General features: G+C 42.3%; 1 protein-coding gene across 4 annotated transcripts in view; it reads left to right on the forward strand.

Annotated features, from left to right (window-relative positions):
* Positions 1 to 23,672, forward strand: part of MYO5A (myosin VA) — a 251,227-nt gene that overhangs the window by 54,417 nt on the left and 173,138 nt on the right. The window lies entirely within an intron of this gene.

Here is a 23,672-nt window from a genome sequence, read left to right on the forward strand (position 1 = left end):
AAAAAAAAAAAAAAAAGAGACCTTGTTTTTTGGACAGTCATTATCTCATGATCTCATCAGAGGTTTCATGGAGAGATCAACTGACTTCTTTTAAACAAGCTACTTAATTCATGTGACAGAAAACTTGAACTCTCTAGGAGTTCCCTTAACTCCAGTGGTATTTGTGAATGTGCTCTACATTGTTCAAACTCAATACCAAAACATTTTTTCCACCAAAACATTTTTTCCCCAAAACATCTTTTGATATTGAAATGATTCATCACCTGACAACCTGTTTTCACATAGCGAACTTTTTGTCTTTTATTCTTATTTAAAGATTAGTGTTCTATCATTTGCACATCATTAGTAGAGAGGTAAAGTAGTAGAAACTGTCAGTTGAAGATTAGTTAGAAATGAAGATCATTTTTAGTGACTTACTTTTTATTTGAAAAGTTCTGTAATTACTGTAAACTCAGTCTTTTTATTATGATCACTCAAAGACCCATTTATTCAATTTAAAAAAGATAGTATTAAATCAAAATATTTGGAGGAATAAGGAAATACCTACAATTTTTGGTTCTGTCTACAAAGTTGTTTATTAATTTAAGAACATAAAAATGCATTCTGTCTTCTATGGCATCTCATAGAATGATTACTTTGGAAAATTTAGATCTATAAAGCCTGAAAACTAAAATAGTGGTTAAAGTTCATCTTCAGACCTTTTTCTGATAATAAAGCAAATTAGGAGAGTACAATGTTTCCCACTGAATAGTCCTCTCCTCTCTTCCCAGCTGCTAAAACAGATGAACATTCTTATTTTTTTTCCTAAAAGGGGAGGTATGGCCTGATTGAGTAGCTCATTTGGTTAGAGTATCATCCCCATATGCCAAGTTGCATGTTTGATCCCTGGTGAGGGCACATACAAGAATCAACCAGCCTGACCAGACTGTAGCGCAGTGGATAGAGCGTCTGACTGGGATGTGGAGGTCCCAGGTTCGAGACCTCGAGGTCGCCAGCTTGAGCGCGGGCTCATCTGGTTCAAGCAAAGCTCACAGCTTGGACCCAAGGTTGCTGGCTTGAGCAAGAGTTTACTCAGTCTGCTGAAGGCCCACAGTCAAGGCACATATGAGAAAGCAAGCAATGAACAACTGAAGTGTTGCAATGAAAAACTGATGATTGATGCTTCTCATCTCTCTCCATTCCTGTCTGTCCCTATCTATCCCTCTCTCTGATTCTCTGTCTCTGTAAAAAAAAAAAAGAATCCACCAATGAAATAAATAAATGGAACAACTAATTGATGTTTCTCTCTCCCTTTCTCTTACTCTAAAAATCAATCAATTAAAAAAAAGGGGGGATGGGGGAGGTGTGTGTTTATGTTTTCTACTGTAGCTATAAAACTAGCCAGGGCCTTTTATGTTCCAGTTTTTTACAGTTTTATTCTGTTGTATTTTTGAGAAAAATGTGATGTGTAAAAAGCAAGCACACCTATAAAATGTTCACTGCCCTGTAATTGTCATAGAATACTTTTGATTCTGTTTGTATAGTCTGTTAGTGAATAAATTTAATCACTTTAATTTTTCTTAGAACTGGGCTTCAAAGATTGTCTGCCTCCCCACATCCCTACCTACTTGTTCCTGTGTCAGCGCTCAGCAGTTCCAGTTTATACTAACAAATCTTTAAAGAGAGATAAAGGAAGTGGCCTCTTTAGTCCGAACTGACTTCCTAGGGAGGCTTCCAGATCTCTAGCTACGCTAGCTGCTTCCTGATTGGGAGAGCTGCCTGCAGTTGCTTTCAGAAGGGATTAACGCCACCAGAAACAAGGCTTTGGGTCAGAACTACTCATTTCTGCAGTGTGACATTTGCTGTATAGACCAGAGAGTCTTCCAAATTACTGTGTTACAATGAAAAAAGTCATCACAGTTAGTTAGGGCTGTGATAAGGAGGATATGGGCGCAGCCACATCCTTATCACATAAGGAAAAGGCTAATCTAGTTTGGGAATGGACCTTCAAATACCTGCCACTGTGTCTCTTAAGATTTCATTTTGCTCAATTAAAATGTCTTCCAACCTGACCAGGTGGTGGCGCAGTGGATGGAGCGTCGGACTGGGACCTGGAGGATCCAGGTTCAAAACCCCAAGGTTGCCGGCTTGAGCATGGGCTTCTCTGGTTTGAGCAAAGCTCACCAGCTTGAGCCCAAGGTTGCTGGCTTGAGCAAGGGGTCACTTGCTCTGCTGTGGTCCTCCAGTCAAGGCACAGATGAGAAAACAATCAATGAGTAACTAAGATGCAGCAACGAAGAATTGATGCTTCTCATCTTTCTCCCTTCCTTCTGTCCCTATCTTGTCTCTCTCTCTGTCTCTGTCACTGAGAAAAAAAAAATGACTTCAGGAGCAGATATTTTTCTGAATTATGGGATTGGAGTGGGTGAGAAAGAATGCTGAGTGCTGAGAATGGATTTTTCAGGGATGTCTAGATGTGTCTTGGCTGTTAAAGACCTTGCCCATATACTTTTCAAGTTTTTTTAGAAATTAAATTTAATGTAATGACATTGATCAGTAAGGGTACACAGGTTTCAGATGAACATCTTTATAGCACTTGAACTGTTGATTGTGTTGTGTGCCCATCACCCAAAGTCAAATCGTTTTCTGTCACTATATATTTGTCCTTGACTCCCCCCAACACCTTTCCCTTGGTAATCACTTTACTTCTATCTGTGTCCATGAGTCTCAGTTTTATATCCCACCTATGTGGGGTACATATTTGTACACATATAATTTTTGTATTACTAAGTCTCTGATACCACCCAGATGTCACTTTTCCATCTCTTTTCATGAGACTTCTGCCAAGACATGCTGTCATTAGTGTATCATAAATGAATTCACAGTGCTTGTCGTTTCAAGGCTAACTTCCTCCTCACCACACACCTCTTGCTGAGGAACCACATGACCCATTCCCTGTGGCCAAGCTGACTGGACTAGGGGAAGGCCTGGTCCAAGGGTGGCTAACCCGTAGGTGGCAAGGGTTTTATGATGTTGCCTAGTCTCAAAAGTTCAGTGTTTAACTGAGTCATTCAAATGTTCTGTTTTGAGGATTGCAACTGAGGAGTATAAAGAAAAGAAAACAAGAGAAGAGTGATGTAGACATATGGATAATGAAGACTTCGTTTAGCGCTGGTATGACAGAAAAGGCCACCGATCCATGCTTGCTGAGCTTCCCGGCCACCCTTGGAATCAACACTAAGCTTAATTTTTGGCCTCTATGAGACTCAGCCCTTTTTTAGTTCCTTATTCTTTTATTTCCTTTGTATTATTAATATTTGCTCTTTCCCATCCTTTATTTGAGTGAAGTCTCAGCCCCTTCTAATCACAGGAGACCAAGCAAAGGCCCTTAGATGCCTGCAGGAGCAAAAGCAGGTACCCTGTTTCCCTGAAAATAGGACATCCCCTGAAAATAAGACCGAGCGCAATATTTTTCAAGCTTAGAAATATAAGGCCTCCCCTGAAAGTAAGACCTAGCGTGTCTTTAGGAACAAAAATTAATATAAGACACTGTCTTATTTTCAGGGAAACACAGTAGGTAGTCCAGAGATGTGAGGGGTCAGAATCACAATTCTGGGCCAGGGGATTAGGAGCATGGACCCCAGGCTCCCATTCTCAAGTTGCTTCAACCTCTATACTAATGGGCCAGTTTCACTTTCTTTTTTGTTACACAGACTTTATATTTTAGAGCAATTTTAGATTCACAGCAAAATAGAGCAGAAAGTACATAGAGTTCCTATATATCCCTGACCCCAAACATGCACGACCTCACTTTTTATTTTAAAAAAGATACATTGTGAACAGAAAATCAATGTTAGAGGTAGTAAAAGGATAAATTTCATCTGGTTGAGTTGTTTTGTTTTTTTCATTTTTTTTTCATTTTTCTGAAGCTGGAAACGGGGAGAGACAGACAGACTCCCGCATGCGCCCGACCGGGATCCACCCGGCATGCCCACCATGGGGCAACGCTCTGCCCACCAGGGGGCGATGCTCTGCCCATCCTGGGCGTCGCCATGTTGCGACCAGAGCCACTCTAGCGCCTGAGGCAGAGGCCACAGAGCCATCCCCAGCGCCCAGGCCATCTTTGCTCCAATGGAGCCTTGGCTGCGGGAGGGGGAGAGAGAGACAGAGAGGAAAGCGCGGCGGGGTGGAGAAGCAAATGGGCGCTTCTCCTGTGTGCTCTGGCCGGGAATCGAACCCGGGTCCTCCGCATGCTAGGCCGACGCTCTACCGCTGAGCCAACCTGCCAGGGCTGGTTGAGTTGTTTTTGATGTGTGATGAAAAATTTTTAGACTTTATAACCTGTAGTTGTGGTGTCTCCTTCCCATATTAATTTCATTGCTTCTGTGTTCTTACACTTATTGAAAATCTATTCAGACCTGACAGGCAGTGGCACAGTGGATAGAGTGTTGGACTGGGATGTGGAGGACCCAGGTTTGAAACCCTGAGGTCACGGGCTTAAGTGCGGGCTCATCCAGCTTGAGCACGGGCTCACCAGGTTAAGTGCAGGGTTGCTGGCTTGAGCGTGGTCACTGGCTTGAGCAAGGGGTCACTCAGTCCACTGTAGCTCCTCCCCCCCCCCCCCCGTCAAGGCACATATGAGAAAGCAATCAATGAACAATTAAGGTGCTACAACAAAGAATTAATGCTTCTCACCTCTCTCCCATCCTGTTTTTCTGTCTCTATCTGTACCTCTGTCAGTGTCTATCAAAAAAAAAAAAAAAAAGAAAAAGAAAAAAAAAATCTATTTAGGGCCAGAGTTTCTGTGTGTTTCCGTATGGAATTGTTAGGGACCTGACCTGTGGTGGCACAGTGGATGGAGCACTGACCTGGAATGCTCAAGTTTCCAGTTTGAAACCTGGGGCTTGTCATATATGAGAAGCAAAACTACGAGTTGATGCTTTCTACTCCTTCCCCACCACCTCTCTCTCTCTCTCTGTCTCTCTTTCTCCCCTCTCTCTTTAGAAATCAATAAATAAAATCTTTAAATAAATGGGATTGTTTGGATATGGTCAGTGCTGACTGACTTTCCTCCCAGCTCTGGATACCTTCCTCCCTCTGCAGCAGCAGTGAAGGGCTTAAGTCCACTTACAAAAAACAGCCATGAAGAATATGAGTTCTGCTTCTTCCCAGTTCAGACTTGCCTCCCTGTGATCCCTGAGGAAAGACAGAGTCACAGATACTTTGTTTATTTATGTTGGTTGTATCTAGGCAGTGTGTGTATGTGTGTGGGGGGGTGAAGGTGGTTGATAGATCCAAGAAGTTTCAGAGTCTGATCATCCACCTTCAGTCTGTGTCTTCTGTGCAGACCCCACCCTAGCTCTTTCCTCTCTTGTGGTCACAAGGATATTGAAGCTGTTTCCTTTTTTATTATTCCTGCATCTCAAAGCATCATGCTGAGTGAGCCATGTTCTTGCTGACTGGGTCATGTTCTTATAATTCTACTGATGCACTGTATTTTGTTTCTATCAACAAAATGAATATTTAAGACCATGCATAATATTAATATATAAGACCATGCATAACTAATGCTCATCTTTTCCTTGATGAAAGCTCTAGGCAATTTTTTCATCAAACAAGTATTTTAAAAACCTACTATGTGCCAGCTCTTTCATGATCTGAGCTTTGATTATCTCTGTTTTCCTCTCATTTCTTGCTACTGTGATTCTAAACTGCTCATTTTTCCTTGATGCCTTTTCTCAGGTTGTCTCTGTCTGGAACATGCTTCCTCCAGTCGCCTGGCTAACTCCTGTTCATTCTTCTAGCCCCTGTTCAGGTACTCTCCTTGAGTACTCCATTGCTTTGCCCCAAATGAGTTAAGTTTACCTTCCCTCACCTTCCATGATACCTTGTGCATACCTCCACCACTGCACTTACCACATCATAGCGACTATCTGTATATGTTCATTTCACCAGCAGACCTAAGGGGAGGGAGGACACCTTACTCATTTTTTTTTATTCATTTTAGAGAGGAGAGAGAATGGGAGAGAGAAAGACAGAGAGGGAGAGAGAGAGGAGAGAGAGAGAGAGAAGGTGGGGAGGAGCTGGAAGCATCAACTCCCATATGTGCCTTGACCAGGCAAGCCCAGGGTTTCGAACCGGCAACCTCAGCGTTTCCAGGTCGACACTTTATCCACTGAGCCACCACAGGTCAGGCACCTTACTCATTTTTGTTTCTGCAGTTCTTAGAACAGTGCATGTAATAGAATATACTCTATATATTAAACACTTAAGGAACCAAACAGAATCAGTCATGGTATAAATGTCAAATAGAAACTTTTGTAGACTCTCTAGGCAATCCATGGTTGCATTAAACATTATTTTTCATTGCTAGAGCCATTTACCCAAATCTCCAGCAAGGGCATTTCTAGTGTCTATTGCAGCAATATGTCAGTCATGTCAGACACACCACCTGTTTTTACTGTATAAAGGCTGACTGGGATTTTGACCTTGGGTCAATGTGCTTGAATCAAATGCTAGCCCTGGCCTCTGAAGTTAGTCAGTGGGCATGATTAAGAAGACTCTTAATGCAATGGGTATGTACAGTGTAGTCCAACACGCAATCAAATGCCATGGCTCTCACAGACCCTCCAGTACCCTAAGAGGATAGGTATAAGGGAACCCAGGCATAAGCCCAACTGCCAGTGCAGATGATGTATCCCAGGACCTAGACCTGTGCCTGGTATTGAGTTGGCACTCAGTAAATAGTTGTTGAATGAATGAGTGCATTTGGGTAAATGGATTCAGTTACACGTGAAGGAAGCTATGGTTTGGTGCTTTCTAGCTCTATAGATTTTGACTCTTCTGGAGGCAGCTAAGGGTTGAAGCTAGGAGGTGATGATGCCAAGGAAAAAGTTTTCTCAGAGATTCTTTCTTATAGCAGAGTATCTAGTGACTAACCTATTAGAAAAAGTGTATAAGGAACCAAGTTGTGCAATAGGAAGTGGAATTTTAGTTGCTCTTGATTTTGCTTTCCTGTTCCCATATCTGCAGCTGTATAATTTTTTTCTTTCTTGCTTTTCTCCTCCTCTTCTTCTTTTTCTCCTTCTCCTCCTATTCCTGCTTCTCTTTTTCCTCCCCCTCCTCTTCTTCTTCCTCCTCCTCCTTCTTTCTTCTTCTTCTTCTTTTTGAGAGGGAAAAGCGAAGAGAAAGAGAGAGAAAGCATCAACTTGCTGCTCCAGTTAGTTGAGCATTGTTTGCTTCTCTTATATGCCAGGGATCGAATTAGTGATCCCAGGCTCAAGCTGGTGACCTTGGGTGTCGAACTTGTGACCTTAGCGGTACAGATCAACTCTCTGTCCACTGCCCCACCACCAGTCAGACAGCTGTATAATCTATTACACGGAGCGAGAAAGAGCCTCAGGACTTTGGACTCAGGGCATGCTGTGTTAATGCTGTGCCTGGTCTGAGCTAGTTTTATATTCTCAATGTATTGACTCTTGGAACTTTAAGTTTCCTTGTGAAGAGGTGTTTGGACCAGATCATCTTTAGGCTCTCTTCTGGTTCTGAATTTTCACATTCTTAATGGAGTTTGAAATAGAAGTTTTCCTAAATTCTTCAGGTGTGTCCTGGGTGGGAATGAAACCAAAAAACTAAATAAGTAGAAACATTTCATGTTCAGTCTTGTCAAGATGTCACTTCTTCCTAACTTGAGCTATTGATTCACTGTAATGTCAGTAAAAATCCTATTGTGTTATTTTATGGCTATCTACCAACTGATTCTAAAACTTATATGGGAGCCTGACCAGGCGGTGGTGCAGTGGATAGAGCATCGGACTGGGATGTGGAGGACCCAGGTTCGAGACCCCGAGGTCGCCAGCTTGAGCTTGGGCTCATCTGGTTTGAGCAAAGCTCAAAGCTTGGACCCAAGGTAGCTGGCTCGAGCAAGGGGTTACTTGGTCTGCTGTAGCCCAATGTCAAGGCACATATGAGAAAGCAATCAATGAACAACTAAGGTGTTGCTAAGAAAAACTAATGATTGATGTATATGGTTGGAAGTGTCACTTTCAGAGACTCCTTTAAATAATTTTCACTTTCATCACAGGTGCAAACAGGTAGCTTTCTTTCACAGCTCTCTCCTACTAAGAAACATTTTTTGTTTGTTTGTTTGTTTGTTTTAAGTGAGAGGAGGGGAGTTAGGGAGACAGACTCCTGCATGTGCCCGGACCGGGGTCCACCTGGCAACTCTTGTCTAGGTCTGATGCTCGAATCAACTGAGCTATCCTTAGCGCCTAAGGCCAACGGTTGAACCAATTGAGCCAATGGCTGCGAGAGGGGAAGAGAGAATGAAGTGGGAGATGGAGGAGAAGAGAAGCAGATGGTCGCTTCTCATGTGTGCCCTGACCAGGGATTGAACCCAGCATGTCCACACACTGGGCTGACACTCTAATCGCTGAGCTAACTGGCCAGAGCCAAAACAGTTTTTTGTTTTTTAAATCTCTTCAGGAGGTTCTGGCCCATTGGCTCAGTGGTAGAGCATCAGTCTGGTGTGTGGATGTCCTGTGTTTGATTCTCAGTCGGGGAACACAGGAGAAGCAACCGTTTGCTTCTCCACCTCTCCCTCTCCCCTTCATTCTCTTTCTATTTTCCTCCTCCTGCAGCCATAGCTCGATTGGTTTGAGCGCATTGGCCCCAGGTGCTGAGGCCTGGCTCTGCAGAGCCTCTGCCTCAGGCACTAAAAATAGCTCTGTTGAGAGCGTGACCCCAGATGGGCAGAACATTGGCCCAGACGGGTTGCTGGGTGGATCCTGGTCTGGTGAATGCAGGAGTCTGTCTTTCTATCTCCCCTCCTCTCACTTGGAAAAGAAGAAAAAATAAATCTCTTCAGGAGTGCACACACTGACTAGTGGAGAAGAGCAAAGCCAGTTTGAGATGGAGTCCAGGGAAGGGCCAAGCCCACTATCCTGCTCTGGTCTCCCTTCCTTAGGAAGGTCCACAGAGAGTGTCATTCATTTATGACTGGGCAAAGGGATGAATGAATGTTCAGATGCCATAGACTTTCAGGGTTCAAAAGAGTGGACACTGTAAATGAAAATTAGTGATTGTCAAGCCACTGTATTATATGGATCTATAAATATATATTGAACAAAAGGAGAATTATAAAATAATGCTGTTTTACAACTTGCCCTTTTTCAACTAACAGCATCTTTCTTTTAGTACACACAGACTTACTTTGTTCTTTTTTAGTATTTGTGCAGCTATATTATAATCTATTAATTATATATTACTAGTTATGTTGACCTTTATATCAATATAGATATATATTAACATTTTGTCCTTTCTGAATTTTAAACTTTTACAAACACTGCTGCAGAACATCTTTGGAAATTCAGTTCAAACTGATGTTGTTCAAGGGTCAACTGTAATTATTTCTTATTTTGGTATGCATGGGGGAAGTTCCTAAATATAGACTTTCTGAGGCAAGGATATACATATTTTAAAAACTTTTGGTTTTATTATAAAATAATTATCAAAACCAGAAAATACAGGAATACATAAAGTATAAAATAAGAAGTTTACCCTCCAAATTTGGTATGCCTTTCTGACCAAATTGTAGTCTAATAAATTTGTGCCTGTTTATCCTATCAACAATATATGAAAATGCCTGATTTTCCACTTTCTCCACAACACGTTTTAATTTTGTGTGTGTGTGACAGAGATAGAGAGAGACAGATAGGGACAGACCAGAAGGGAGAGAGATGAGAAGCATCAATTTGTTGCAGCACCTTAGTTGTTCATTGATTGCTTTCTCATATGTGCTACATCAGACCAAGTGATCCCTTGTTCAAGCCAGTGACCTTGGGTTCAAGCCAGTGAGCTGTGCTCAGTGACCTTGGGTTCAAGCCAGTGAGCTATGCTCAAACCAGATGAGCCCGCGCTCAAGCTAGTGACCTTGGGGTTTCGAACCGGGGTCCTCTATATCCCAAGTCCAACACTTTGTCCACTGTGCCACCACCTGGTCAGGCTCTCTGCAACACATTATTATTAACCCTTTAAATCTTTTCAAATCCATTATACAAAATTCTGTGTTTGAAATTTTCATTTCTTTCATTGTTAGTAAAACTAGACATCTTATGTCTAATTTTTCTTTTAGTGGTGCTTCTGTGAGTTGCCTATTTTGTTACTTTATCTTTTTCCTATTTATTGGTCAGAGCTCTTTACACATTAAGAGAACTTATTTATTACAAGTTCTTTTTCCATTTTTTGCCAATTTATATTTTGACTTTGTTTATGATGTATTTTGCCACCCAGAAATTTTTAGTTTTCTTAAACAATTTTTGTGCTGGCCTTTTTCTAAATGTAGGGTCTAGGTCAAGTTTCACAGATGCTTTTCCCAGCTAAAATTCAGCTAAAAGGACAATTAAAAAGGAAGCAGTAGATGAGATGAGGAAGCAGCCTGCAGCCTAGGGTAAATAAGTGCTTCTATTCAGAAGCAGACCAGCAGGGTTCTTTTCTTTTGGTGACTGAACCTGCCTGCAAAGTGTCCTCATATGTCCCCTCACACCTAGCCTATTAAAGGGTTCCTCCTACTCCCACCTTACACCCGTCCCCTTTTACTCCCAGGGCTCTTATTTCCAGGGCAAGAATCTCTCCTCTAGCTCCCATCATGTCAATAGCAGCTGAACTGCTCTTCCAGCCCCTGCCCTTAGGAAAAGCCCACTCCCAGTCAGTCCCCCACCTAATATGGATTTCATTTGGGAAGCAATTATGTGTATTAGATAAATACTGTTTACAGACAGAATGTGATAGTACTTTACACATAACTGGGGGAGAGAAAAACTAGTACAAACAGAAACTGTACAAGATGTGCTTTAGATTATGATTAGAGAACTACTAATTAGAACTAGACTGTTAGAAACATCTGGTCACTCATTACCCTGTTGAAAAACCTTTGATGAATCCTCTGCAGTGTAAAGCCCATCCTGCCTAACATGATATGTGACATCTTTCACATCCCAGTCTTAACCTGTTTTTAAAGCCAGCTAAACACTATGCTAAGCACTTTGATTCCACACACATTTATTGAATGCCTACTAATTGCCAGGCATTGTTCTAGGTTCTGGAATTAGTGGTGGTCCCTGCTCGACTTATAGGACTTTCAGGCTAGTTGAGAAGGCAGATAATCCCAAATAAACAAAGCAATTTATAATGTGGCCAGGAATAACCTTTCTGAGAAGACATCGAAACTGAGACCTGAAGAGTGAGGAGGAACCAACTGTAAGAAGAGTGGAGGGTGAGGGATGAGGGTAGGACACTCTAACAGAAGGCATAGTAGCAGCCTTAAAGTCAGAAAGAGTCTGCAGTGTTTTAGGAACAACAGAAAGCTGGCACAACCAGAGCTCAGAGGAAGGCAGAATACCCCAGTGATATGTAACCCAAAGGCAGGGGCCAAATTGTACACTACATGGTAGAATATAATAAAGGAATTTAGATTAAGCAAAATGAGGTGGTTGGTGTGGGTGATGTGGTGACAGTATAATGTTATGGTCTTTAAACTTTATTTCATTTATCTGCATAACAACTCTCTGACATAGGTATTAATAACCAGTTTTATGGATGAGGAACCTTAGGAAGGAAAGTTGGTAATTTGCTCCAGATCATACAGTTGGAGAGTATTGGAGCCTGACTTCAAAGCTCGTGCTCTTAACCTTGACTCTCTATTCTATAATGTCTTAATTGCTTTATTTTGTGAGAAAATTCAAGTTTAGAGATTAAAAATAAGCTAGAATAAGTAATAGGATGTGAGGCACTGTTAAAAAAAAATGGACCTTCAATTTGGTAGGATAAAGAATGAACTATTCATCTGGTAGAAGTTCAGAAAGTTGTGAAGCATATGAAATGGCAACATGGACTTATTCACTGTATAAATAAGAACCTAGGAGCATCTCTTGAAGCCCCAAGAAGTAATTACAGGTCAAATAAAAGGAAGTACTTTTTACACAGTGGTTAGTAAGTAGAAAATGCCAAGTATCCCACATACAGATTGAAAAGAAAATAAATTTAGATGAGCTTTTATGAAGGCTAGAGTGAGCTAGCAAAACAGAACCTCTTTTGTATGAAGCACACTAAAATACCAACGAAATTCCCTGTAATAGAAGCTTAAATAACTACCTAAGAAAGTTGGGAAAAATGAGTATGTTAAATAAGTAAGGGGAAACTAACTTTATGTATAATAACAAAAATGAAAACAATTTTAGGTATAATCTTTAAATTTTTTAGTTTTTTTAAAAAAATATTTTATTTATTGATTTTTTAGAGAGAGAGGAGTGAGGGAGAGAGAAGGGGGAGGAGCAGGAAGCATCAACTCCCATATGTGCCTTGACCAGGCAAGCCCAAGGTTTCGAACCGGCGACCTCAGTGTTCCAGGTCGATGCTTTATCCCACTGCGCCACCACAGGTCAGGTCAGTTCTTTTTTTTCTTAAAAGGAAATACATAGCTGCCGGATTTTTTTCTCTAAGTGAAAAGCCCCTATAGAGGAATAGAAAGAAATAATATTTTTTCTCAGTCATCACAGACAGAGTGAGATTCTTATTTCCAGGGAAATCCATTTGGATATGCTGGACGCACGTTGTAAAGTCAGTGTCAGGACACCAGCTTGTAATTATGTGAGACTGTGGGTCTACAGTTTAATAGAAAAGTCTGGGCTAGAGATAGAAATTTGGAGATGCCCTGGCCGGTTGGCTCAGCGGTAGAGCGTTGGCCTGGCGTGCAGGAATCCCGGGTTCAATTCCCGGCCAGGGCACACAGGAGAAGCGCCCATTTGCTTCTCCACCCCTCCCCCTCTCCTTCCTCTCTGTCTCTCTCTTCCCCTCCCGCAGCGAGGCTCCATTGGAGCCCGGGCCGGGTGCTGGGGATGGCTCTGTGGCCTCTGCCTCAGGCGCTAGAATGGCTCTGGATGCAACAGAGCGACGCCCCAGAGGGGCAGAGCATTGCCCCCTGGTGGGCATGCCGGGTGGATCCCGGTCAGGCGCATGCGGGAGTCTGACTGCCTCCCCGTTTCCAGCTTTGGAAAAATGAAAAAAAAAAAAAAAAAAAAAGAAATTTGGAGAAAAATGTTATTTAAACTCAAGAGGGTACGTAGGATACAGTGTAGATATAAAAATAACAATGATCTCTAATAATAATTATAGTAATATTTATAAGGATAGCTAATACTTATTGACTTGTCTTCTATGTGCTAAGCACTGTTCTGAGTACATATATTTACTGATTTAATCTTCATGATAACTCTATATTGTAGGTATTATTATTACTCTCATTGCAGATGAGGCACAGAAAAACCATAGAGCTAGTAAACAATAAAACTCATACAGTCTGATCCTAAACCCTGAAATCTTATTGCTACATTAGAAGAAGGAAGATACAGGCCTGTGGTAGCACAGTGGATAGAGTGTGGACCTGGAATGCTGAGATTGCCTGTTTGAAACCTGGGCTTGCCTGGTTAAGGCACATATGACAAACAGTCAATGAACAACTAAAGTGAAGCAACTATGAGTTGATACTTCTTGCTCTATGCCCCCCATCTCTGCAAAATCAATAAATAAAATCTTTAAAAAAGAGAGAGAGAAGGAACTCAGCTCAGAGATCTGGGCAACATTTAGATGTTGGATAGAAAAGGTGGACCTGGCACAAGAAACTGAAAAAAGAGTGATTTGAGAGGTCGGAGGGAACCATGGCAATGGGGTGTCTCAGAAGCCAGCCAGAGTGTTCCAGATTGTTTGTTAAGGTCAGTGGTCAAATGCTGCTGAAAGGTAGGCTCTTAAAGGACACATAGGCATTAAATGGGTGATGAGGATGGGGAAAGGGTTTGCCAGACCTGGGGATAATGTGAGTAAAAGAGATAGATATGGAGGAAGCAGATGCTGTTTGCAGTTGTTATAGGGTCAAGTGCAAACCAGGAATGGTGAGAGATGAGACTGGAGAAGTAGGCAGGTACCAGAACCTGAAAGACCTGTAAAGTGCTCAAGTTAGCACCAGAGCATGCTCTCAGCCAGAACTTTCTGTACCCAAAGCTGGGAGCAAAATAAAGGGAGCCATTTGTTGTAAACAGAGGGAACTACATACTAGTGTCTGCTTATCTATGTTGTCTCAGATAATGTATATATTGTCTGATTTCTTCAAAATTTACCATGTTGGAACTTTTTTTTTTTTTTTGTATTTTTCTGAAGTTGGAAACAGGGAGGCAGTCAGACGGACTCCCGCATGCGCCGCCCGGGATCCACCCGGCACGCCCACCAGGGGGCGATGCTCTGCCCATCCGGGGTGTCGCTCTCTTGCAACCAGAGCCACTCTAGCGCCTGAGGCAGAGGCCATGGAGCCATCCCCAGCACCTTTGCTCCAATGGAGCCTTGGCTGCAGGAGGGGAAGAGAGAGACAGAGAGGAAGGAGAGGGGGAGGAGTGGAGAAGCAGATGGGCGCCTCTCCTGTGTGCCTTGGCCGGAAATCGAACCCGGGACTTCTGCGCGCCAGGCCGACACTCTACCACTGAGCCAACCGGCCAGGGCCCCATGTTGGAACACTTTGAGAATTAAATTACCCATGACTTCTTTTAGGACCATATCATTTATCAGAGTGATAGATATTTTGCATAGGAGAAAGATATCTATAGCAGAGGCCTGTTCATATTTAACATGACCCTTTTTTTATTTCTTTCTAAATTGGGAGCAAGTTTTGAAAAGGGTAGGAAAGTATGAGTTGTTTTGCTTAATTAGGCAACTTTGGTTGTAATGAGGAGAAACTGATTCATTGAGATTATATTTGTTTCATTATTTTTTTTTCTAATTACCAATTTTCATTGGGGTGACACTGGTTAACAAAATCATACAGATTTCAGGTGCACAATTCACAACACATCATCTGTACACTGCATTGTGTGTTCACCACCCCAAGTCAAGTCTCTGTCCATCACCATTTATCCCTCTACCCTCCTCCCTACCTCATCTCCCCAAGGCAGTCACCACACTGTTGTACATGTCCATGAATTTTTTCTCTTTTTTGCTCAGTCCCTCCACCCTGTTTTATTATTTCTTATACTGTGCATCTTAAGCATTTTGAAGTCAGATCGTTCTGGATTTGGATCCTGCCTCTCATTTATTAGCTGGTTGAATGGGGCTCATTATTTGTCAGACTGTTGAATGAAGAACTCTTTTAGTAATAACAATTATAAAGCCTATTGCAAGAGTTAAGTAAAGGAGAGGAAAGTTAGGAGTGTTCTTCATCCTAATCAAATAAATAGCCTTGCAATTAAGATGATCAACTTGAATTCTTTTCTATGTTGGTGATTCCACTTTACTTTTGATTATTTTACTTGTTTAGAATTTTGTAATTTATCCTCAAATGCCACTAGTGAATTGTAGATAGTAATAGTAATTTTTCTTTTTTTTTAATTTTTAAAAAATTTTATTTATTCATTTTTAGAGAGGAGAGGGAGAAAGAGACAGAGAGGGAGAGAGAGGAGAGAGAGAGGAGAGAGAGACTTAGAGAGAAGGGGGAGGAGCTGGAAGTATCAACTCCCATATGTGCCTTGACCAGGCAGGCCCAGGGTTTTGAACCAACGACCTCAGCATTTCCAGGTCGACGCTTTATCCACTGCACCACAACAGGTCAGGCAATAGTAATTTTTCTTGATGTGCTTCTTATGACTATGCTTATAAAGTGAGACCTCGTTATAAAAATAATGTTTACAGGAATATTACGGAATTACAGTCTCCAGAAATATTTATTCCAAAGCTTTGCGATCTCACATAAAATTTTAGAGAAGTAAGGTTACTTAATTTTTGCTACAGGATGGTGACAAAACATAAATATTAACTTGCAAAGTTATTGTTTTCTTCATGCATTTAAAATAATCTCAACATCTGGTGGAAGCTGACTTGAACTTAATTTTTTTTTAAATCATGCACGTTTTACTGTACATGCACGGTAACTTCAAGAGTTACAAACAAAATTAAGTGTCTTAAATCAGCCCTATCATTTTATTATAGAAGTAAATGGACCCAAAGTCACCCATTTATTAAGTTAGTTCTTGGCATCTTCATATTATTTTGCCATTATTCCCTAAACTGATTTTTGGCAGAGCCCTGTTGTATGGTCAGAGCCAAGTGGAATACTGCAGGGTGGATGCCAGGGTGATTACTGTGATTTTGACACATTGTCCTAGGTGATTTATTTTATTATTTTTTATTTTTTATTTTTTTATGGAGTAAAGGACAAACTCAAGTAGGACACAGGCACGAGCACTTCTTGACACTGTGCAGGGTAGGCCAGTGTGCACCCGGGTTGAGCACCCGCTGCCTTAGAGCAGTTCTCAGAGGCCGATTAAGGTCAGTTGAGGCCCTGGGCGTGGAAGAAAATATCGGGCCCCTTAATGTCCTAGATCATTTATTCTTAAGTCTCACTTGATGACATGAACCCGTTAAATAGCTGTGTCTGTTATGATACCAAGAGGAACAGTTTTGGAGTAGGGGAGGTGAGTTTCTTCATGAAACTGTTTTAACAAGGCGGTGAGTGTGGTAGAGTGAAAAGAGTATTTGGCTTTTAGACATAGATTTGAACCTCAGCTCTACCTCTTTTAAGATATTCACCAGCTCTACCACTTTTAAGATATTAAGGTCTACATCTCAATATCTGTTAAAATGGGTTAGTAATATGGTTATGGTGACAATTTAATGGAATTATATATGTAAAATATCTAGGCCTCTACTGACACAAAGAAAATGCTCAATAGATGTTAGCTGTCATTCCTCACAACCTTTGTCAAGTCACATAGAGTGGGTTGGAGTTTGTCATTTTGCTCAGCAGCATGCATTGCTAGAAAGCGAACCCATAGTTCGGCATAGAGAATAGTAGTGAGGGAAAAGGAAATGTTTAAGAATATAGTTCATTGAGGAGTTTCAGTAACAGTAATGTTCTATTTCTGAACCTAAGTGGTGGTTATATGAGAGTTCATTATATCATTCAAAAATGTGTGTCTGTGGGTGTGTGTGTGCGCGCATGTAAACCGTCTGGAAAGTTTGTTATGTGCTTTGGGGTAGGAGTTTCTGAATTTTTTAATACCAAAAACATGTTATAAGGTTATATGAATTACTTAGTAATCATGTGGAATATCGATCAGAATTTCTCTCCTGCTTGAGGATACTGAGTTTTTATCACAAAGTCACATAAGGCATTCATTTTTACAGACATTCACAATGGGGTATCAAAACTGAATCAAGGCAGATTCCATGATGCTAGGCTGCTTATGATTTAATATGAAAAATATATATGTGTGTTGTATAAGTGAATAATATATGTGGGGGTTTGGGAGAAGGAGAGAGCATCACATGGGTCAGATATTTTGGGGACTTGGGGACTGGTCATTTACTCTGTTAGTGCTGTCAGTTTTGTTCTCAAAGTGTCTCAGGCATCAGAAGCAACTGTTCATCCCAGGGTCCCTTGACTGACAAAATGCAAATTAGCAAAACTTCCAGTTAGTTATTAGCATTAATTAAGGATCTCGCGAGTGCTGTCATTGTGTAGGCTACAGAAAGAAAGATGACTGGTGCCTCTTGAAGGATGCAGGGATGGGTGTAACCTCTGAGAAGGTATTAGATCCATGCTAGGCTGAGACAACACTGTTTAGTGCCCCTTTTTGCCAAGTACTGTGCAAGCCTGACCCCCAAACCTGCCTTTCCAGTGCTCTTCCATTAATTCTATCAGAATTGCCTCTCACTGCCAGGCAGGCCTCATTAAATTGTATTGTAGAACAAATAGATAGTTTGTATTTTCCTTGCAAGCTATTATACAACTTAAATTTATGGTAGCATTATTTTATCAGATTTTGACTGTTATAAAATTAAGTTCATCTCCGTTTGTGCTTACTATTTTTCTAGTCAGATATTCCTTTCAATTATCATAAATCTTTGGTATGTGTTTTCATTTTCACATTATCTGCTTTAAGTTGTTTTCCTCTTTTCATTTCCTACTCCTTTCTTTTTTTTTTTTTTTGGCTTAAGTGATAGTACCTCAGATCCCAAATCCTTGTTTTCCCTTCTCCTACCAGTTCCTATATCAAATACTTTTTTTTTTTTTTTTTTACAGAGACAGAGAGAGAGTCAGAGAGAGGGATAGACAGACAGGAATGGAGAGAGATGAGAAGCATCAATCATCAGTTTTTTGTTGTGACACCTTAGTTGTTCATTGATTGCTTTCTCATGTGTGCCTTGACCGCGGGCCTTCAGCAGACCAAGTAAACCCTGCTCAAGCCAGTGAACTTGGGTCCAAGCTGGTGAGCTTTTGCTCAAACCAAGTGAACCCACGCTCAAGCTGGTGACCTTGGGGTCTCGAACCTGGGTCCTCCACATCCCAGTCCGACGCTCTATCCACTGCGCCACCGCCTGGTCAGGCTGTATCAAATGTTTATTCTTTCTTTGCTTATGCTTCGGGAATTTCTCTTCTCTAAGTCCCCCATCTCAACTGTGCCTTGTGGCTTCAGGAAATATTTCTGGGGTAGGCTGTGAAGTTTGTCATTGGTACCTTTCATCCCAGTTCTCCCATTTTTTTTCTCCTTTCCTTGCCCTACCTCTGTCTTAAATAGAATCGACACAAGTGTGCTGCCCATCTACTGTGGGCAAGCAACGTGGACAACCTTAGAGAGGATTCAAAGATGGCTTAAGGATATATAGTCTGGTGTGAGAGGCAGAAAGACTCATAAATAACCAAAATAAGGTTTGAGGTATCATGAGTGAGATAATCGAGGGACTTACAAGACAATAAAGAACAAAACTAGAGAGTAGTAAGAATGGAAAAGGGAATGAGGAGCATTGTAGGAAAGCCCCACCCTCTACTTGCTAATCATGATAGTTACAGGACATTGGGCCCTCCCTTGTCTTGTTGGGAGCTGTGTCCAGTCTGGGGTTATCTTGTGCTGTTTCTGTTTCACCAGGAAGCCTCTGAGCAGATTTCCAGATATGTGTGTCCACCTCTATTTCTGATTCCTGCCCGACTCTTGCTGCCATGTCCCATTTCTTTATTTCTCTGTGATCTTGGGTCTTGTCTTTTCTTCCTTCTTGCTGTCTTAGCATTAGATGTGGCTGGATGAGTTTAGTCCTATTCCTTAGGGATACCATGTGTATTTTCATAGGTGCACAGAGGGAGAAAGTAGAAAGTAGAATTGGTAGTGGCAGAGTTAATAGAAAGGGGCATTATCAGTTGAGATTCCTCTGGATTTCCGCAACTGCAGTATTTATACCTCCCACATTGACCCAGTTCTGGTATTGTTGTTGCTGCAGTCACCATTAAAGGTGAAAAAGAACCTTAAAATGACAGTGGTGATAATAGACTGAGTTTTAATAATAGACTATTTCTCCTTGGATATTTCACCAAGAAATAGAGTTAAAATAAAGGGAAGTTGGTTATTGGGGTGCTATTTGGTTTAAATATCTTGCCTCTAGAGAGTGCAAGGGCCTTTGTCTCCCTCTACTATCTGTTGTTAACACCTAGCTTTTGGAAATCCATTTTTTAGAAAAGTACCTGCTTGTTACCGTTTCCAAAATACACAAAAACTCTTCTTTCTAGATTTAGTTGAAAAATCTCATGTTTAGAGTTGGCTAGTCTTCCTCAAACTCACTTGGACCCCTTTTGCCTTTTTGTTTTTTTTGTGTGTGTTTTTTTTTTTACAGAGACAGAGAGAGAGTCAGTGAGAGGGATAGATAGAGACAGACAGATAGGAATGGAGAGAGATGAGAAGCATCAATTATCAGTTTTTTGTTGCGACACCTTAGTTGTTCATTGATTGCTTTCTCATATGTGCCTTGACCGCGGGCCTTCAGCAGACCGAGTAACCCCTTTCACAAGCCAGCGACCTTGGGTCCAAGCTGGTGAGCTTTGCTCAAACCAGATGAGCCTGCGCTCAAGCTGGCGACCTCGGCTTCTCGAACCTGGGTCCTTCGCATCACAGTCCAACGCTCTCTCCACTGTGCCACCGCCTGATCAAGTCCTCTTTTGCTTTTTTATGCTTTCATCAGTTAAGGTAGTAGGTAATTTTATGACTCTCTATCTCATATACTACATTTCATTTTCAAGACCCAATAAATCTTTCCTGAGAAAGTTATGGAAATACTGGCTTTCTCAGTAAACTTCAGAGTGGGAACAGTTGGTACACAGAAATGTTTATTGAATGAATAAGATTTTAGTAATGTTATTACTCAGTTTATGGGCTGTGTAACTAGGGAGAAAGTTATAAAACTAATTTTAGTAACATATTTAACTTAGAATATTAGCAGTCACTTTTTTTTTTTTTTTCATTTTTCTGAAGCTGGAAACAGGGAGAGACAGTCAGACAGACTCCCGCATGTGCCCAACCGGGATCCACCCGGCACGCCCACCAGGGGGGCGACGCTCTGCCCACCAGGGGGCGATGCTCTGCCCATCCTGGGCGTCGCCATGTTGTGACCAGAGCCACTCTAGCGCCTGGGGCAGAGGCCACAGAGCCATCCCCAGCGCCCGGGCCATCTTTGCTCCAATGGAGCCCTGGCTGTGGGAGGGGAAGAGAGAGACAGAGAGGAAAGCGCGGCGGAGGGGTGGAGAAGCAAATGGGCGCTTCTCCTGTGTGCCCTGGCCGGGAATCGAACCCGGGTCCTCCGCACGCTAGGCCAATTAGCAGTCACTTTTTATGGAAAAGATACTTAGTGACAATTCTACTTATATATTGGTTTATGTTTTCCACATTTTTATATGTGTAAGCACTTGAGATAAACTGGATGAGTACTGCTGTCCCCCACATTTTACAGATGCCCGAAATAAAGGCTACAAGGGCAATATGGTAGTTCCGGGATTAGAACCAACGACCTAGTTCAGTACTTTTTCCACTGCATAATAATATTCAGACAAAAAATTTGCTTGAATGTGTGATAATAAGAGAACCATAAAGCAAGGAGGAATTTATTTTACTATACTTTCTTGTTCATTTTAAGGAGATATCTTCTTTCAAATTATTTATTTATTTTAGAGATGAGAGAGAGAGAGAGAGAAAGAGAGAGAGAAAGAAAAGGGGGAGGAGCAGGAAGCATCAACTCTCACATGTGCCTTGACCAGACAAGTGCAGGGTTTTGAACTGGTGACCTCAGCATTCCAGGTCGACATTTATCCACTGCGCCACCACAAGTCAGGCAAGGAGATATCTTTTATTCTGAGATTTTTCCAACAAATACTAAGTGCACACAGCCATGTACGACGTACACAGGTATTCTATATTATGTTGAATAATACAGACATGGAGCTATATTCTAATGAAGAAAGAAAAGTAATAAATAAGTTTAGGTAGTAATGAGAGCTCTGAAGAAAATAAAGTCGAAAAGGCTAATGGTTGTATTTTTATATATTCCTGAAAATGAGCATCAGGGTATAGTGTACATATGTTTTTCTTTTTAAACACTTTTATTTTTAGATTTTATTGATTTTTAGAGAGAGGATAGAGAGAGAAAAAGGAATGGGGAGGAGCAGGAAGCATCAACTCATAGTAGTTGCTTCCCGTAGGTACCTTGAACAGGCAAGCCTGGGGCCTCAAACTGGCAACCTCAGCCTTCTAGGTCAACGCTTTACCCACTCTGCCCCCACAGGTCAGTCTGTGTGCATATGTTTTTTTGTTTTCTTTTTGTATTTTTCTGAAGCTGGAAACGGGGAGAGACAGTCAGACAGACTCCCGCATGCGCCCGACCGGGATCCACCCGGTACGCCCACCAGGGGCGATGCTCTGCCCACCAGGGGGCGATGCTCTACCGCGACCAGAGCCACTCTAGCGCCTGGGGCAGAGACCAAGGAGCCATCCCCAGCGCCCGGGCCATCTTTGCTCCAATGGAGCCTTGGCTGCGGGAGGGGAAGAGAGAGACAGAGAGGAAGGGGGTGGGTGGAGAAGCAAATGGGCGCTTCTCCTGTGTGCCCTGGCCGGGAATCGAATCTGGGTCCCCCGCACGCCAGGCCGACGCTCTACCGCTGAGCCAACCGGCCAGGGCCTGTGTGCATATGTTTTAAAGGGAGATTCTGCCCTGGCCGGTTGGCTCAGCGGTAGAGCGTCGGCCTAGCGTGCGGAGGACCCGGGTTCGATTCCTGGCCAGGGCACACAGGAGAAGCGCCCATTTGCTTCTCCACCCCTCCGCCGCGCTTTCCTCTCTGTCTCTCTCTTCCCCTCCCGCAGCCAAGGCTCCATTGGAGCAGAGATGGCCCGGGCGCTGCGGATGGCTCTGTGGCCTCTGCCTCAGGTGCTAGAGTGGCTCTGGTCGCAACATGGCGACGCCCAGGATGGGCAGAGCATCGCCCCCTGGTGGGCAGAGCCTCGCCCCTGGTGGGCGTGCCGGGTGGATCCCGGTCGGGCGCATGCGGGAGTCTGTCTGACTGTCTCTCCCCGTTTCCAGCTTCAGAAAAATGAAAAAATGAAAGGAAAAAAAAAAAAAAAAGGGAGATTCTTTCCTGAGGAATCCAAATAATAAAACACCCCTTCAACATGGCATTGGGAGATTCTTTCATGTTAATATATTCTGTACTTTTTTTCAACATTAATTGAAGTCCAAACTTGACTTAAGCATCTAGTTGAAGCTAAGGAACTGCTGCTTCAGGAACCCCTGACCATACTTCTTTCATTATGCTGAGGCTATGAGAGCCAAACTTATTGCTGGCTAAATAGCCATTTTCACTCATCTTTATAAAATAATGAAGGTAAAACACAGACGACAATGATTTCTTTTTTTTTTTTTTTGTTAGTAACAGAACCTTATTCAAAGAAAATCCCAGATACCCAGTGTATAAAGCAGCCATGGCTCCAAGTTACACACTTACACCCCTCTCCACACTATCATGGTCTCCAGGAATACTGAGAAACCACTAAGGCTTTGCAAAACACAGGATGAAAACCCCAATAAAAAATTCAACTAGTGCCCTGGCCTGTTGGCTCAGTGGATAGAGCATCGGCCTATCATGCAGACATCCCGGGTTTGGTTCCTGGTCAGGGCACACATGAGAAGCAACCATCTGCTTCTCTCCCCCTCCCACTCCCCCTTCTCTTCCTCTTCCCCTCACGAAGCCAGCGGCTAGATTGTTTCAAGGCTAGATTGTTTCAAGCACGGGACCCATCAGCCTCAGGCACTGAGGATCGAGGATCGCTTGGATGATAGGAACATCAAGCATCCGGCCCCAGATGGGGGTTGCCAGGTGGATCCCCATTGGGGCTCATGCGGGAGTCTCTCTCTAACTCCCCTCCACTCACTGAAAAGAAAAAAATATTTAAATGCAATAAAAAAGGTAGCTGGGTTGCTAAAACTGGCAGAGCCACCACACCAGTGATTCAAAATCATGTTTTGAAATTCCACATTTAGTAAAAAAATATATATATGTACATTTTAATGTAAAATTATATTTTCGAGGAGCATTTACTATATAAAGCAAAGTCATACTTTTGTTGTAGCTGTTTCTTCAGAGCGTAGATATTTTTTTGTTTTTTGTTTGTTTTTGTATTTTTCCGAAGTTAGAAGCCGGGAGGCAGTCAGACAGACTCCCGCGTGCACCCAACCAGGATCCACCCAGCATGCCCACCAGGGGGTGATGCTCTACCCATCTGGGGCGTTGCTCCTTTGTGGCTGGAGCCATTCTAGCACCTGAGGTGGAGGCCAGGGAACTGTCTTCA

This window comes from Saccopteryx bilineata, chromosome 4 (assembly GCF_036850765.1).
Source record: "Saccopteryx bilineata isolate mSacBil1 chromosome 4, mSacBil1_pri_phased_curated, whole genome shotgun sequence".
In the NCBI taxonomy this organism is placed as follows: domain Eukaryota; kingdom Metazoa; phylum Chordata; class Mammalia; order Chiroptera; family Emballonuridae; genus Saccopteryx; species Saccopteryx bilineata.